The sequence below is a fragment of the Sander lucioperca genome, chromosome 17 (genome assembly GCF_008315115.2).
Source record: "Sander lucioperca isolate FBNREF2018 chromosome 17, SLUC_FBN_1.2, whole genome shotgun sequence".
Lineage (NCBI taxonomy): Eukaryota > Metazoa > Chordata > Actinopteri > Perciformes > Percidae > Sander > Sander lucioperca.
Window position 1 is genome coordinate 19,985,953 of NC_050189.1, and position 17,256 is coordinate 20,003,208.

Consider the following 17,256-nt stretch of genomic DNA (forward strand, 5'->3'; position numbering starts at 1 on the left):
ATAGATATAAGGACACAATGAAACCTCTATTCTTTACTACATTGGGCTCTATTGATTCCCATTACTATCAGAATTATTTGGTTGTTTGCACAGCAACTATTTATTGCATAGCAATTATGTATATTGCGGAGTGATTTGTTGCTTATTGCTCTTTAATCTGTATAGATGTGCATTCAGGTTATATTTACATATTCTGTATTTCCTTATTTTCCAGAAAACCACACACACACACACACACACACACACACACACACACACACATATGCGCCCAACGCATACTATTGCAAGCCACAACCACTTTATTCACTGCTGGATCTGGATGTTAATAAATCTGTTGAACTAAAACTGAAGGTTGCAGTGACTCTCTTACCGGAGTACATAGCCAGTTAGGGTAGCGCCAGAGAATAACGTACAAGAACTTCACAATAACATTTCTGTTTTAATTCAAGGGAGTCTGGTGGAAAAATAAAGTAAACTGCTGAAAATGAATCTATATTTTTTAATTTCTCCTTATACTTACACTTATACATTATTTTAGTTATTAAAATGCTGTACATTATTTAATACTCAAGTAAAGTACAAGTACCTTGAGTTAAGTCCAGTACTTGAGTAAATGTCCTCAGTTCCAGTCCACCACTAACTGATTAATTAACTGAATGTGTATCTGTTGTTTCCCTCCTGACCTCCAGGTGGTGACGTTCTTTCATTTTAAACTTTTAATCTGAAAAACCCTGACTGGGAGGAAACAGGAAGTCTGGTGTCTTCACTGTGATGTGTGTCTGGCGGTGGGATAGCTGTGTAGTTTGTTATTAGTGAGTTTTAAGAAGACAGAGCTCCAGGTAAACCCGCACACACTCAGGTAAACACTTTAATAACTGCTCTTTACACGGCAGTCACAGAGAAGAGAAGACAGAGCTGCGCATGCGTTAGCGTCCCATTCGGCTGCTTAATGCTAACGGAGCTGAGCAGAAGCTAGCTAGCTCTTTGTGGTTTAGCTTATTTAAAGCTAATGTACTTGCTCTTACTACTTGTTGTCTGGAGTTTGCACCTCCAGGGTTGAAAGCACTTCATTGGAAGTCTCTTTGGATAAAAGCGTCAGCTAAATGACATGTAATGTAATGTAATGTAGCAGGCTAGCTAGTAGTTCATATTCATGTTTTGTTGCATCAACGACGCTGAAGTTAGCTTCCCATTCGACCCTCGTTTGTTTTGGAGGGAAACGGTCCTTTGTTAGTTGTTCTCTCTCTCTCTCTCTCTCTCTCTCTCTCTCTCTCTCTCTCTCTCTCTAACAAAGAGAAAAAGATAGAAAGTATTAGTATGTGTGTGTCTGTCAGCTGCTCCCATTGTTGACCTTCTTCTAAAATATTAGAAAGCCAAGCCGTTCTAAATGTAGTGGAGCTTCATTATTTCTGAGAGCAGAAGTGTGGCCGAGTTTCCCTCTGATCAAAACAAACACAGATGATTATTACCGAGCTGTGGAGAGTCTCAGTAGCTTGGAACTTGTTAACCGGATCTATCTGGTTATTGATCAGCTCCCAGCGGCTAATTCCCTCCATACGGTTGGTTTGGAAAGTGTGTGTGTGTGTGTGTGATTATGGTTACGGTAAACAGATGTTTAAAGTGAATGCTAATTGTGTTCCCTTCAGCATGCTGCCTATTCCAGTGTTAGGGGCGTAATATGTCATCCATACACACATACACGGTCTATGTTCACGGTCAGACACGGTTGGTCTGAATGAAATCCACCCAGACCATGTAAAAGGGTTTGTTCATAGACTGGATGTTAGCATGTGTACAGTCTATGTCCTCAGTCTTACCCTACAAATACACACACACACACACACACACACACACACACACACACACACACACACACACACCACTTCCTTTGTTCCTTCGTAGCCTGAATGTCAGAGTATACATACATATGAAAATACAAAGATATTGAACAACATTGCTTATTTGTGACAATCACATAGTGACAGTAATCAGAATTAACCAGGAACCATGTTTCACTTAGCCTACTTCTCAACATACAAGAATTATTAGTGTTTGTGTGTGTGTTGTATCTTGTGTGTTTGTGTTGTATCTTTTGTGTGTGTGTTGTATCTTGTGTGTTTGTGTTGTATCTTTTGTGTGTGTGTTGTATCTTTTGTGTGTGTGTGTTGTATCTTGTGTGTTTGTGTTGTATCTTTTGTGTTTGTGTTGTATCTTTTGTGTGTGTGTTGTATCTTGTGTGTGTGTTGTATCTTTTGTGTGTGTTGTATCTTGTGTGTGTGTGTGTGTGTTGTATCTTTTGTGTGTGTTGTATCTTGTGTGTTTGTGTTGTATCTTGTGTGTTTGTGTTGTATCTTGTGTGTTTGTGTTTTTGTGTTGTATCTTGTGTGTTTGTGTTGTATCTTGTGTGTTTGTGTTGTATCTTGTGTGTGTGTGTTGTATCTTGTGTGTTTGTGTTGTATCTTTTGTGTGTGTGTTGTATCTTGTGTGTTTGTGTTGAACCGTCTGGGCCACCGTAGCAGTGTGAGGGGAAACGGCCCAAGTTGTGTTTATTAACCAGCGTTATGGTGGTGTTAGTTTTTCCCTTTAGATTTATTCCCAGTTTAATATAATGCTGTTTTCTCCAAACTCCTCTGAGTTGATGTTGGAGCTAGGAAGGAAATGGAACCGTTTCCCAGCTGCTGCTTTGAGTGTTCCGACTGTTGTTGTAGTTGTGTGTGGATGTGAGGAAAACGAGAGGAGACAGCAGCTCCTGAAGATCTCTGCTGCTTTGATTTGGACTGAACAGAATCCAGAGTGAGTCCAGCAGCCCCAGTGGACATCTGCTGGACTTCAGGACCAGAGAGGAATGGAGGAGGACAACCAGAACCAGGAGCAGCGGAGCAACGAGGTCCCCAGAAGACAAGCAGCAGACTGGGACTCTGATAGCAGCCATGTTCAGGTTAGTGTTCAGCAGAGAGGGCAAAAGTTCTCACTTCCTGTACTCAAGTAGAAGTACTGATTTAACTTCTTTACTCAAGTAAAAGTAACAAAGTACAGGCTTGGAAATGTACTTGGCATGAACATGGAGAAAAGGCTCTTTATATGTCATTGGCTACATTTTAAATGGATGTCTGCCAATAGGCCTAAAACATCACATATATGATTATTGTGACAGAGACTGGGACTCCAGCTTAATAAGATTCTGACTGAGTAGCAAGATATGAATTCAATTGTGATTCTGTGAGAATTCACAGATCCAGTTTCTCTTTTTTAATCTTCCCCATAACATTTAAAGATAAGATAATACTTTATTGTCTGTTACACAAGGGTTACAGAAGATGTTCTTTGACAAGGCTCCAGTCACAAAGAGACATTGACCCAGACATATAAAAACCAGACATGGGGGTGTTGAGGTATCAGCTGACTGGTGATCATTTGGTGCTGTTCAGTATGACTATGGCAGAGGGGATGAAGGATTTCTTGGAGATGTTTTAGTCCAGATAAAGAGCTGTTTCCCTCAACATCCCGACCAACAAAATGTGAAAGATGACATACAGTAGAAGAGTAAAACTTCACGGTAAAACACGCAAACGCTGAGCCATGTCAGGAGTCGCTCACACAGAGTAGCACCCCCACACAAACACATGTATGTGTGTGTGCTCAAATATGGCTTCTGGAAAGAAAATAAAGGATCAAATATGAATTACTAAACAGACATTAATTAAGAAGTTCCCCATACTTTTAGAGTTACAACTAACAACCACTAGATGGCAGCTGCGTATAAGAAATGAACTGACAGCTAGTACATCTTTGAACATGGAGTGCTAATAATAATAAATGTAATATGTCAGACTTCCAATTTTTACAATTGAAGTAGTATAAAGGTTGGAGAAATTACAAATTCAATGTGCATTGTATTCAAAACATCTTTATTGATATGCAAATAGACCATAGACATCCAGCAAGTGATGTATGCCCTCAAATCTGTAGATGTGCATGGATTTGTCCTGACTCCCTTCAAGAACTTGGGAACAACTAGACCAGACCTTCTGTATAGTGTAACGTGTCATAACATTATTGTGTAGAGGACAGATGCTACTCATTTATTTTAAAGAGACAACTGGGTTGATTCAGCTGCAAAGTTAGTGACAAATACACCCAAAAATGTGACCCTGTTGTAACTTTAGCAGCAGCCCAGTCCATATCAGGTCTAATGTCTGCCTTGTGGCCCTTCTCTAGACCTGCAGCGGGGTTGGTACTATCATTCAGCTAGTACTTGATATTAAATCCACTGTTGGTCTGGGTGTGGATTTTGTTTTAAGTTAAAGGCAGGCGGACTTGTTTATTCGTGTTTGGCCATTAATAACTCAGGTAAATATTGTACCTGACTTATTTTGCAGCTTTTGGGGGGATTTTTTAATCAGGGATTTGATACAGGTTTTGTCCCTTTGTTTGTCTGTCGTTGTGCATACAGCCATATCGGTATAGTTAAAGGCAAACAACTGCATGTTACTGTACATGTAGTATGACATTGCCAGACCTATCTCCACAGCACTGCAGAGTAAGGTCTGGCTCCTCCACACAGACATTCTGGGATAGGAGAAAAAACTCTCTGACTTGTTTGCATTTCTTTAAACCAATCACAATAGTCTTGGGCGGCGCTAAGCTCTGGACGCAACGACTTTGGCTCTGCTAAATAGTCTCAGGAAGGAACTTGTTTAGGTGGAACATTTTCACCTCTGTCACATCTGCATGTTGACAGAGAGCAGACACACACACACACACACACACACACACAGAGGTGTGGACGGAGCGAAGTTACTCTAGGATAAATAGCTTTGAAAATATTTTTACAACTGAAATTCATTTTTTTGTTGTTACAACGGGAAAGTACCGTTGGGTACCGGAACCAAATTTCAGATATTGGTACCGGCACCGGTAAAAATGTGAACGGTACCCAACCCTAGCCACATGTAATATAAAATGAAGTTAACTGTTGACACAATACAGTAAAGTGAGCTATTTAAATGAGCTGCATACATGGCTAAACGTCATTAGCTCTTACCAGTGTATCACCCTGTGTAACATTACTTCGTCTGCAGCAATCCGGCCACAATCGCTCCCAAAACATCCCAGTTAGATATAAAATGGCGTAACGTTAAACATATTCTTTGTAAATCTTTACAATTATTCTATGAAAGAACCAACCAGGCCTGCCTTGTTGCACCATCAAAACATTTTTCTAAACTTGCCATTTTCAGCGTGTAGCTCGCTAGCTCAAAGTTTGTTGTTGTTTCTGAAACAAACTGAGTTTTGCAGGTGAGGAACATCTGGTGATTTTCTGGTAAATTAACTGTCGTTGATTGAGGCTACTGTGCATGTAGCTTGTAGCTCCAGTTAATGACTTTTGTGGCTTACATTTTAGTAGTTATTTCAGTTTTAATGCAGGAGATACTTCACACTCTGAAGTCCTATGGATTGGTCACCTCATCAGCCCTTGCATTTTCTCCATTCAAACAGAACATTTTAATATAGTAAAACATGGTAAACTATAATTCACTCCCACCTCCCATTAGTTCTTCTAACCCTTGTATCATTATCTCTGCATGTTTCCCCCTTGGGTCTACCAAAGGAGCCCTCAGCAGACGTCAAGCTGGTGACCGGAGCAGGAAAGAAGAGCAAGAAGGCCGAGGAAGAGGAGCAGCCTGCAGCACCTCCTGCAGCAGCGGCAATGAAGGAGGAGGAGGAGGAGGAGGAGGAGGAAGAAGAGGAGGAGGAGGAGCAGCCTGCAGCAGCTGCAGCAGTGAAGAAGGAGGAAGAGGAGTATGTGGTGGAGAAGGTTTTGGACCACAGAGTGGTGAAGGGAAGAGTAGAGTTTCTGCTGAAATGGAAGGGGTTCTCAGAGTAAGTATGATTCTATAATATTAATACTTGGTGTTCTTGGTCCTGAGATATATATAAATAAATAACCTTACAAATTGGCAATAGAAGAAAGGAATTAGCAATTAGAGTGAGAATGTATTGCCTAAAAACAGAGCCTGAGCAGATTCTTTTCTCTCTGCACTCACCTTTCCAGTGAGGAGAACACATGGGAGCCTCAAGACAACCTGGACTGCCCCGACCTTATCACCGAGTACATGCAGAAACACAAGGAGGGGAAAAGGGCAGCAGCGCACGGTCCCGGTCAGCAGCGACAGCTACCACCGCAACAGGCACAAAAACGCAGGCAGTGCCAGGTGAGGAGGAGCTGCAATCAGAACAAGACAAAAGACACCTGCAGCACATGCCGCAAACCCGTCTGTGGCAGTTGTGTCAAAAGAAGAGATGTCACCTGTGTTGACTGCGTTTAAAACACCAAATGTAGGCCTACACGTGTATTTGTAATTAATTGTTTCATGGTTCGTTGGCTCTTTTTGTTATCAGCTCAGTTCCAGCTTTTTCGATTAGCCTATTTTCTGTGTCATTTGTGGTAGAAATGTGTTTTAAAAATATAATCTTAATGTTTAAAAAAATGTAAATTTATAGTGCACCAGCAGTAAAATTGCCCAGAGGAAGTTCATGCTGAACTGAGAGCGGAGTTTATGGAGGAAAAAAGGGCAGCGGCGCACGATCTGAGTAGCGCTGCGCACCACAGCTGACACCAAAACAGAGTCAGTGCCAGGTTAGCTTAGGGTACATGTTCAAATTAGCTACTTTTATATGTTAATTGCTTGTTATGAGTTATGTTGAACGAAAGAATTTCCATACCATATTTTTTGGATATGAATGTAGCCTATGAAATAATTATGGTTTACTACGCCATGATATGAAGTATTGAAACACGTAGCCTATTAGGCCTACTACTCAAATGTGTAATTAAACTCGTTAAAATGTACATTTTAATGTTATTTCGTTTTTCTAAAGATATCCTAACAATACAAACATTAATATCACAGTTAGGTATTTATCATGATTATAGAGTTTCATTCATCAGTTTAAAAAAAAAAAAAGCAAAATATAATGATATAATACAATATATACAAAAACCATTGAGGTGTCCTCTCCCTGTTGTTTCATAAATGTACAGTAGTCTACACTATATAGTTACTGGTCCAGTGAACTAAGGAGGATTGTACAATTAGGATAGGTTTTATAATTGTACAATCCTCTCAAATTATAGTCAGAGTTTACGTTACATGTCATTTAGCTGACGCTTTTATCCAAGGGTTACTGGACAGAACACACACTGTGTGCTAAGAATGCCAAATACAATGCACATGGAAAAGTAATATGAATTTAGTGGTGAAATAGCAGACAAAAATGTTCCAGTTGTTTGCTGCTGCTGCTACGGCAAACTCCCGATCTAGATTGGGCTATAGAATCGATTGCTTTTTTATAATTTCCATCTGCTATTTCACCACTAAATTCACTATTAAGACTTTTTTATGACTTTTAATACAAACATTGATGGCCAACTGCAGGTGCGCCGCGAGGAACTTTGGGCGCAATCTGGCGGTCAAAATGACCGCTCAGGGCAGTTCTAGTAGTTATGGAATTCTGGCACTTCTAGTGTTAAATGTGTTTTAAATGAAGTCAGTGATGAAGATAATATATAAAGTCTATACACGTGTTTCTATAATGAAGTCAGTGATGAAGATAATATATAAAGTCCTATACACGTGTTTCTATAATGGTTCTAACAACAGCAGACTGGTCAGAGACAATACATCTTTTTAGATGATTGATTTCTTTTTGTATTCTTTGACAATAAAGCCTCATGTACAGTATATTACTTTTCCCTGTTCATTGTATTTGTCATTCTTAGCACACAGTGTGTGTTCTGTCCAGTAAACTGGGACTATCATTTGAGAGGATTGTACAATTATAAAACCTATCCTAATTGTACAGTCCTCCTTAGTTCTAGTCTTAGTTCACTGGACCAGTAACTATATATAGTGTAGACTACTGTACATTAATGGAACAACAGGGAGAGGACACCTCAATGGTTTTTGTAGATATTATTATATCATTATATTTTGCTGTTTTTTTAAACTGATTAATACACTGTTACAGTCATGTTTACAGTGTGCATTGAGTTCATCACTTAATTGTCTTTATAGTTTCTAGATTTTAGAGTAGAGATGCAGCGATTATAATTTTCTAGGCTGATTTCTGATTTTTCATTGAGTTTGACCGGCCGATACTGATTTTAACTGATTCCAATTTCATTTTTTCTAACCACTTTACAGCACACACAACTATGTATTTTCTATATTTTCTTTAATAGAACATTTTACATAGAACATTGTTTGAACAGATAATTGATCGCTGTAAAATAGAACGATATAAATGACTCACACACATCTAAAGTGCAATGTTATGGAATAACCATTTCCTTCTTTTCACATCCAATATCCAACTAACAAAATGTGATATATTTAGCAAACTAAACTTCTGTATGTATGAAGACATGTAATGGCAATAAAATAATATACAAATAACAAATAAATATAGCCTTGCAGTATAAAGATATTTCTCAAAACACACACACGCCTGTTTGAACGTCAACAGTAACGTTACCTGAAAACAGCGTGTAGTTCGTTTTTGAGCAAGTTTGCTTTATTTGTCATTGTGCATAAATATGAACACTACCGTTGCTGTCAGCGGGCTTATCTGCTAACGTTAGCTACCGACGGTTACCTCGGAACAATCCAGCAAATAGACGGTACCCTAGGGTGCTGTTACCAGTTTGCATTGAGTTTATCACTTAATTGTCTTTATAGTTTTTATCTTTCTAGATTTTAGAGTCCAAGTTCTTTAGTGTCCTTCTTTTCTATGTCCATATATATGAGGAAGCAAAGCATATAATATGTAGAGAAGGAAACTCGGCCTCTGTAAAAACAAAAGTGGCAGATAATAGAGGACCGACTGAATGCTAGTCTAAAAATATACATTCATGAACTACTGCTCTTAACTGAAACCATTGGAGTCAGTTGTCATTTGCACAAACAAACAGCTGTAGACTTTACCTTAAAAGCTAGCAGTGGGAGTTAATATGTTACTTAAGAAATGTATATTTTAGCCCATACGAGAGAGAGGGAGAGACAGAGTAAGAGAGAGGTATGAAGGCTATGCTACATATTCTAGCATTGTAGATAAGTGGTTGTAATTGATCTTCATGGTAAATTTCCTGAGTAAAATTGTCTTCTGCTCACCTTTTAAAGTGCTCATATTATGCTCATTTTCAGGTTCATAATTGTTGTAGAGGTTGTACCAGAATAGTAGCCTGGATGCCAGCCAAACTTAACCCCGCCCACAACATTTGACGTCGGGAAGTTCGGTCTGGACTTGATCCGTTGTGGAGCAACTATGCCCGAACCAGAGCTGTTCGGACCAATCAAAGTGTCAGGGCGGGCTTCATACGATGATAGACAGATGATCAAGAATAACGTAATCAACCACATCACCAAAGAGTGCTTGGGTTGAATTCGGAGAATTGAGATGTGTAGATTCTGCATTAGCTAGGTAAGGACTACTAGCCAGTCAGTTGCAGAGTATGAGGGCATGCCACACTAGCAGCTATGCGAGCATTACAACGTGTGTTACAAAGTGATGCACGTTCGTCTCTGAAGTAAAGGCTGGACTACAATATAAGTCCCTTTGGGGTGGACTTTGGGCTTTTTCACTTTGTAAACCTAAAACATGCACAAAGAAGATATATAACACTGGCCTGACGTGGTCATACTCAGATTCTAGTCAGAATGTGAGTCTGAAACTGCTCCATTGGGCTGTGATTATGGGGCGTGTTCCAAACGAACAGGGAAAGAAAATTCCTCTGCACTCATTGGATAGACCTACAACCAATCAGAGCAAAGGAACTCAACTGTCAACAGACCACAACAGACGAGATGGTGTTTCGTCTCCATTCGTCTCTAGAGATGTATCAGCGAAAACACGTTTTATTTCTCTGATTCATGACTTTGTTCTAACGCTGCTGGGCGCTCTCTCTCTTCAGTCTCTCTCTGTCTCGCTCCACCATATATCGTTACCGTGCTTTGTTCTAACGCCGCTGGGCGCTCCCTCTCTTCATCTCTCTCTATCTCGCTCCACCATATAACGTTACCGTGCTTTGTTCTAACGTCTAATGTATGTGTGTGTGTATGTGAGAGAGACGTTACTGTATCTGTCCATGTATAAAGCCCGCCCTCACAATTTGATTGGTCTGAACAGATCTTGTTCGAGCATAATTGCTCCTCAACGGATCAAGTCCAGACCGAACTTCCCGACCTCGAATGTTGTGGGCGGGGCTAAGTTCAGCTGGCATCCAGGCTAATATAACACAATAAAGGAAAGGGAAAAAGCCCAAAAGCATAATATGAGCACTTTAAGGCAAAGACTAGGCTACAACTGCCTGACTTACGCAATCATGCGGTCCACGATCGTCTGCCACGCTTTCTCTTGCTGTTTTATTACAGTTCTTTCATTACAACTTCCCTGAAAAATATAGAATATCTCGGAACTTATAAAAGTTATGAAGAGTACATTTGCTCCTTCTTCCCGTCTGCAACCGGCACATATTTACTTCATTTTGTCATAAATTATTGTAAGAAGAGTTAAAATTGTGAGGCTAAGTGGCCAAGTCCAGGGTTTAAAGAACGTTGTTCACTAACTCTTTCTCTGTTTCTCTGTTGCTATAGAAACGGCAAGGAGGAGAGGGACCCAAATGTCACCACTGTCAGCACTGTGATAAATCCTTCAAGTCATCTGGATATTTAAAGATTCATCAGAGAGTTCACACTGGACAGAATCTACACTGCTGTGATCAATATGGGGCAGCTTTCACACTACAGGATAGCCTAAAAAAACATCAACGCATTCACACTGGAGAGAAGCCGTACAGCTGTGATCAATGTGGTCAAACGTTTTCTCACAGTGGTAGCCTTGAAAGGCATAGACGTGTTCACACTGGAGAGAAGCCGTACAGCTGTGATAAATGTGGGAAAACTTTTTCTGAGAGTGGTCACCTTAAAACACATCAACTCATTCACACTGGAGAGAAGCCGTACTGGTGTGAACAATGTGGGAACAGTTTTTCTGTGAGTAGTAGCCTTAAAAAACACCAGCGCATTCACACTGCCTCGTTGTGAACATGTTTCAGAGCCAAGCCAGGGCTCAACAAAAGAAGAAAAATCTCTGGGGCCAGTAGATCAGAGTTTTTCTGGCCCCTTATACATTTTTACTGGTCCTGAAAGAAATATCATAGGTGTGATTGGCAAAGGACAAAAAAGCAGGAAAATATACGCCGCACCTACCATGAAGCTTCAGAAAATGGTTATAACCCACCCAGCTAGCCACTTCCGGTGTAAGTTGTGCCATTAGCAGTAAAGCTAGACCAGGGGTCATCAACTACATTTTTCTAAGGGCCAGAATTTTTTTAAGCAGACACTCCGGGGGCCGGACTTTCAAATTTAGAAAAGAAAATGTATTTATACCTAATATGCACATTCTTGTTTGACATTTCACTTTCTTACTAAATTAATGCTATATGTTTTACATGTATTATAAGTAAACTCCTAAAAAACATGGAAAATCCATAATGATAACTAGATAGACTACTTAATTAGAAAATTATCTCAGATTAGGAGACAGTTCACTGAGGAGTGATGGTTAAAGTCTGTGATTACTGAAACATTGTTGTAGTATGCAGTGTCCTGATTGGTGGAAAATGCTTGCAGAAAGAAAGGCCTGTGGTCAGGTAACAATGTCACTGTCAAAGAGGCTGAAGCGAAAAGTTGTGGAAAACAACAGCTTTAATGATGAATGGACAAGCAGGCTAGCATTCATCCTGTATGCCTCATTTGAAATAAGACAATGCTGTTGCAAAAGAATACAACCGGCAACATCAAGAGTGAAGAACGCGGACATGACGATGGCGTCAATCACGTGTATATTAAGTAGCCACATGTATCTGTTTTGGTCTTATAATACATCCATAGGGTACCGCTCCAGTGGAGAGGATGGTTCCTTTAGACAGCAGCTGAGTTTACAAGATAAACAGTTAGACTACAAACTGACATCTTTCATTTTAGCTTGTTTGTAAAAAGTCACTATTTACTGAGTAGAGCTGTGTTTCCACAGCGCGGTGGACAACAGTGGACAGCGCAGACTGAAATACCGGTTGGGTATTGATAAGTATTGACATTTTAATCATGGAGGTTTTATTGTAGGCTACTTACAGTAACGAGTGTAGCGTTAGTTCATCTGCGCCAGCGGCTGTAAATATCATTTCCAAAATGCAACGCTTGTATCTAAATGAATTAGATTTGAAGCTGCATGGCATTTCGCTGGTTTGGCTGGTCGGCTTTTGTTGGAAATTGCCGGCAAACGAAACTGTCACTGGCCCGTGTGGTCAATATTTTCAAAAAGTACAAATAAAATGTACAAGTTGTAAAAAGATTCTTAATGAATAAAAGATGCAGAACATTTTAAGGTTTGAAGGCAGGTAGATAGGAAGAAAAAGTCATAGTATAGTATGTCGGAAAAAGTAATCAAAAAGTCATAGTATAGCATGTCGAAAATTTTTCTATTGTATGTCAAAAAAGTCATAGTATATTATGTCGTAAATTTTGGGAAAAAAAAGTCATAATATAGTATGTCAAAACGTTTGAAAAAATGTTATAGATAGTATGTAGAATAAAGTCACATTATTGTATGTCGAAATTTTTCATAAAATGTCCAAAAAAAGAAATATTATTGTATGTCGGAAAAAGTCATAGTATAGTATGTTCAAAAAAAAGTCATAGTATGGTTTGTGGAAAATTTTGAAAAAAGTCATACTATAGTATGTCGAATAAAATCATAAAAAGTCATAGACTAGACTAGAATGCCTTTCATTGTCATTATACACATATACAACAAGATTGAAGCAACTCCTCTTCCAGTGTCAACATGTACGTAAGAGAAATATAACAACATGGAATAAAATAAGTAGTGCAAAAGAAAAAAGAGGGGGTAAGGTCACAGTTCTGAGATGCTATATACATATATAAAAATAGAAAGATAAATATGGTTTGTATACAGTGTGATACACAGAGTGAAATAATGATATTGCACAGAATTATCAGTGTTATCAAAAGCATTACATATTAAATATTGCACAGTAGGTGGGTAGTGGCATGTGTGAGTTCTAAGTGGTTATGTCTTTTGGGAAGAAACTGTTGTTGAATCTGGTAGTCCTTGTTCTGATGCAGCTGTAGCTCCTCCCTGAGGGCGACAGGTCTAACAGATCAGAGCAGGGTGGGAGCTGTCCTTGGTGATGTTCTCTGCTCTACTGAGGCAGCGGGAGGTGTAGATGTCTGTCAGGGAGGGGAGAGGGCAGCCACTGATCTTCTGAGCTGCCTTAACTACTCTCTGGAGCCTCTCCCTGTCTGCCATGGTGCAGCTGCCGTACCATACTGTGATACAGTACGTCAGCAGGCTCTCCATGGACGAGTGGTAGAAGGTCAGCAGCAGGTTGGAGTCCAGATCCTGCTTCCTGAGGACTCTCAGGAAGTGTAGCTGCTGTTGATCCTTCTTGATGACCTCTGTGATGTTGTCTATCCAGGAGATGTCAGCGGAGATAAGGACGCTGAGAAACCAGAAGGTGTGGACCCTCTCCACACACTCTCCGTTGATGTACAGGGGGGCTAGGTCGGTGCTGTTCCTCCTGAAGTCCACAATGATCTCCTTTGTTTTCTTGGTGTTCAGAGCCAGGTTGTTCTCTGAACACCAGGCTGCCAATTTCAGGACCTCCTCTCTGTAGGCTGGCTCGTCTCAAAAAAAAATGATATATTTTATATTTTTTCACTTTTTCATTTCAAGAATTCATGGTAAGAAAATGTGTTTCATAGTTTATTAAACAGATGTTTTCATTTGTCTTCAGGGTCACATCAACCACATCCTGGGCCTCTGACAGCCGGCCAATCACAGTCCTCTCCTAAATAGTCATAGTATAGTTTGTCAAACATTTTGGAAAAAGTCATATCGTATAGTATGTCGAAAAAAGTAATTGTATAGTATGTCGAAATTTTTTTTTTTAAAAGTCATAGTATAGTATGTCGGAAAAAAAGTCATATTATTGTATGTTGGAAAATGTCATAGTATAGTAACGTGTTTATATTAATAATAGTCTCTATATGTGTTTGTGTGTGTTCAGGCCATAGAGAGGGGTCTGGTGTTTGAGGTGTCTACTCTGCAGCCATCAAAGACTCCACCAGGAGGCGCTACACCATCACCAACGCTGTGTGTCTGATGGAGACGTGGAAAGGGAAGGGACGTCCTCTTCTGTCCCAACACACTTCCTGTCCCTGTGACAGGACGTCCTGATTGGCTCTGTCTTGACTCACCTCTTTGTGTTTCAGAGTGTGATCCTGTCCAGCGCCGCGGAGAAGGTTGGTGATGATATATGCAGCATGTTCAGTCTGAAGTCATAAATAATAATATAATAATATAATAATGTCTGAGTGTCCTCAGCCTCTGGAGCTCAGAGGGCCCTATGACATCACCAACCTGTATCCTTCCTATTGGTTCAGACACAAACTGTAGTCTTCAACAAAAACTACAGTACTACAGTACTCGTTTCCTCCACCTGTGGATCCGTTGTTCTACACGCAGGTAAATCCTGTTATTGGGAATAAAGCTGGACGATAGAAAATGAATTTGTTTCTGAAACATATTTGATTGTGTGGTGTTTGTTGTTGTCAGAAACCAGGAAGACGGCGAGCGGGATCATCTACAACGGTGAAGAGCTGCAGCCATTGGCCGCCTGCAGACTGTAAGCCCCGCCTCCATCCCTTGAGACAGAACAGCATCTGGTTAATGAGTGATAAATGTTCCAGCTGTGCTTCTGTGTTTCTACCTGAACAGGTGAAGCTCCCGCAGCCAAGAGAGCCAATTATGGAGCTAAATCAGGGCCAAATGTTTTGTTAATTTGAAAAAAATATATATAGTTGAAAAACTAAAACTTGAAATTGAAAATGTAAGTTTTGGTCTAAAACTTGAAAAAATAAAACCATGTATTCAAACTAAAAATAAGTGTACCAATTTTTCTTTCAGTTTGAATAAAATTTAGATTCTAAAAAGATAAATTCTGGAATTATTTTGAATAAATTATAAATTTTCATTTTTCACTTTTATATTTGTTTTCAGTTCCACATTTCATGTTTTCAGATTCAAAACTTATTTTTTTACAGCTTCAAATCTTTTTTTCAGTTTCAGACTTTTGGCCCCGATTTTGCTTGGGGGCGTAGCTTCAACTCAGAGGGGCGTGGAATTATGAGTGACAGCCTAACAAAGAAGGCAGAAAACTCTCCTCAGTCATGTTGCCTTCAGGAAATTGTGTTACTGTGAGAACTATGACTGAATGCTTTCTATCCACTATATACATGTGATTTTTACTAAACAAACTGATGCCAGTGACAAAGTTCCATTTAAAAAACAGTTTTGGACAACACGTGGTACCAATTACACTATAAGAGCAATAAACTGTGCCAGATTGTGCAGTTCAGCAGGAACAATGACTTCTCCCACTTCCACATACGACTTTGAATGTATGCACCACAGTATAAAGTGTGGGCTAAAATAACTTTTTATTGAGTTTCCTGTCAGTGAAATGCTCTGAGTGAATTTAAGCTGGGCTTTTATTTTGAAGGGTAGACACCGAAGAGCCAGAACTATGGCAGCGTTTTTTCAACTTTGTTGTGCAGTTGTTTAGATTTATTCACAGTTTATTAATATCCTACGCTGTTTTCTCCAAACTACTCCGAGTTCATGTTGTACCCAGGAGGCCGAGGGTGAAGGAGGATGAACGGTTCTGGAGATATTTAGAAGACACACACACACACACACACACACACACACACGCACACACACACGCACCCACACACACACACACACACACACACACACACACACACACACACACACACACAGGGTCCTTGAGTTCTAGTTAGATAAACATGCAGTTCAGCGAGTGAACAGTCAGCTGACTTCAGTCTGTCCTTGGTGGGAGTGTACATTTGAAAAGGTTTCCATGGAAACCAGAGCATTCCTCAGATAAGAGCTGCGGCTGTTTCCACGCTAACACCGAGCACATTATCAGACTCTGTGGATGTGAGGAAAGCATCTGAATATCTCTGCTGCTGTGATTAGTCCTGAACAGAATCCAGAGTGAGTCCAGCAGCCCCAGTGGAGCTCTGCCGGATTTCAGGACCAGAGAGGAATGGAGGAGGACAACCAGAACCAGGAGCAGCGGAGCAACGAGGTCCCCAGAAGACAAGCAGCAGACTGGGACTCTGATAGCAGCCATGTTCAGGTCAGTGTTCAGGACTCAACAACCACTCTAAAGTAACCAGGAAGAGAGTCGAGGCTCCGTGGATCATCTCTTTATTCTGTTGGTAGAGATCAAATGTGGAGAAAGGAAGTTGTAGGAGCCCATTGAGTTATTGTTTCTTTGTTTGGACACACGTTCTCATTCACTGAAATGGGAAAGCATGTCCAAACTTTTAACTGAGGCTGTATTCTACAATATAAGCCCTCCTATAATGAATGGAGGAGCCACATGTTACAACTCTATGTTGTTGTAGTCTCATTTCTATTATTTATAGATTATTATATTAGGCACTGATATTTTAGGTGGTGGGTGTGTTCATCCTGGTTTGAGCTGAAGTGATAACATTAGATTTGTTGGCTTCACCTGTTCACCTGGTTTTTGGGCTTTGACAGAGCTGGGACACTTTCTGTTGACCACACTCTTATTGAAATCATAAGTAACTTAACATTTGGTAACTGCAGGAAGATACTAGTTGTGTTTTACGTGTGGATGAATTAATCAATGAAATTCTATCTTCAGCACGTCACAGAGTGTTTATGCAGCTCAGCCGCAATAATGAATGTGGACTGTCCCAACGTTTATAATCTTTGTTTTTATTCATTATCATTACTCAAAATCTCAGTCATACCATTCCAACTTTAAAATGTTAAAAAAATGTGTTTTTCATTTTCCATCATCCGTTCATTCTGTTGTTGGAGATCAAATGTGGAGGAAGGAAAGATGTGTTTTTATGTCTCTATGTTTCCTGCTTTCATCTTGTAGAGACTCAAACTAACTAAATACTTTCTGTCTTGGAGGGATCATTTCCCTTCAAAACTTCTCAAAGCTAGTTTAACAAACGTAGCCGAACACACAGGATTATAGCCGTACTGTGGAGAGTCTCGTTATCAAACCTAGTTTAACAAACGTAGCCGAACACACAGGATTAT

At 39.9% G+C, this 17,256-nt stretch overlaps 3 protein-coding genes and 1 long non-coding RNA gene across 4 annotated transcripts in view; 2 read left to right on the top strand and 2 right to left on the bottom strand.

Annotated features, from left to right (window-relative positions):
* Positions 1-17,256, bottom strand: part of LOC116064544 (zinc finger protein 239-like) — an 893,026-nt gene that overhangs the window by 848,317 nt on the left and 27,453 nt on the right. The window lies entirely within an intron of this gene.
* Positions 1-17,256, bottom strand: part of LOC116034141 (hemicentin-1-like) — a 1,482,957-nt gene that overhangs the window by 285,483 nt on the left and 1,180,218 nt on the right. The gene's annotated exons all lie outside the window — the stretch shown is intronic.
* LOC116034901 (zinc finger protein 436-like) overlaps positions 1-17,256 on the top strand; it is a 90,770-nt gene that overhangs the window by 60,752 nt on the left and 12,762 nt on the right. The window lies entirely within an intron of this gene.
* On the top strand, positions 583-5,708 carry LOC116034900. The gene is made up of 3 exons (XR_004101236.2): positions 583-839; positions 2,786-2,938; positions 5,612-5,708. It is a non-coding gene; the product is annotated as an uncharacterized LOC116034900 (long non-coding RNA).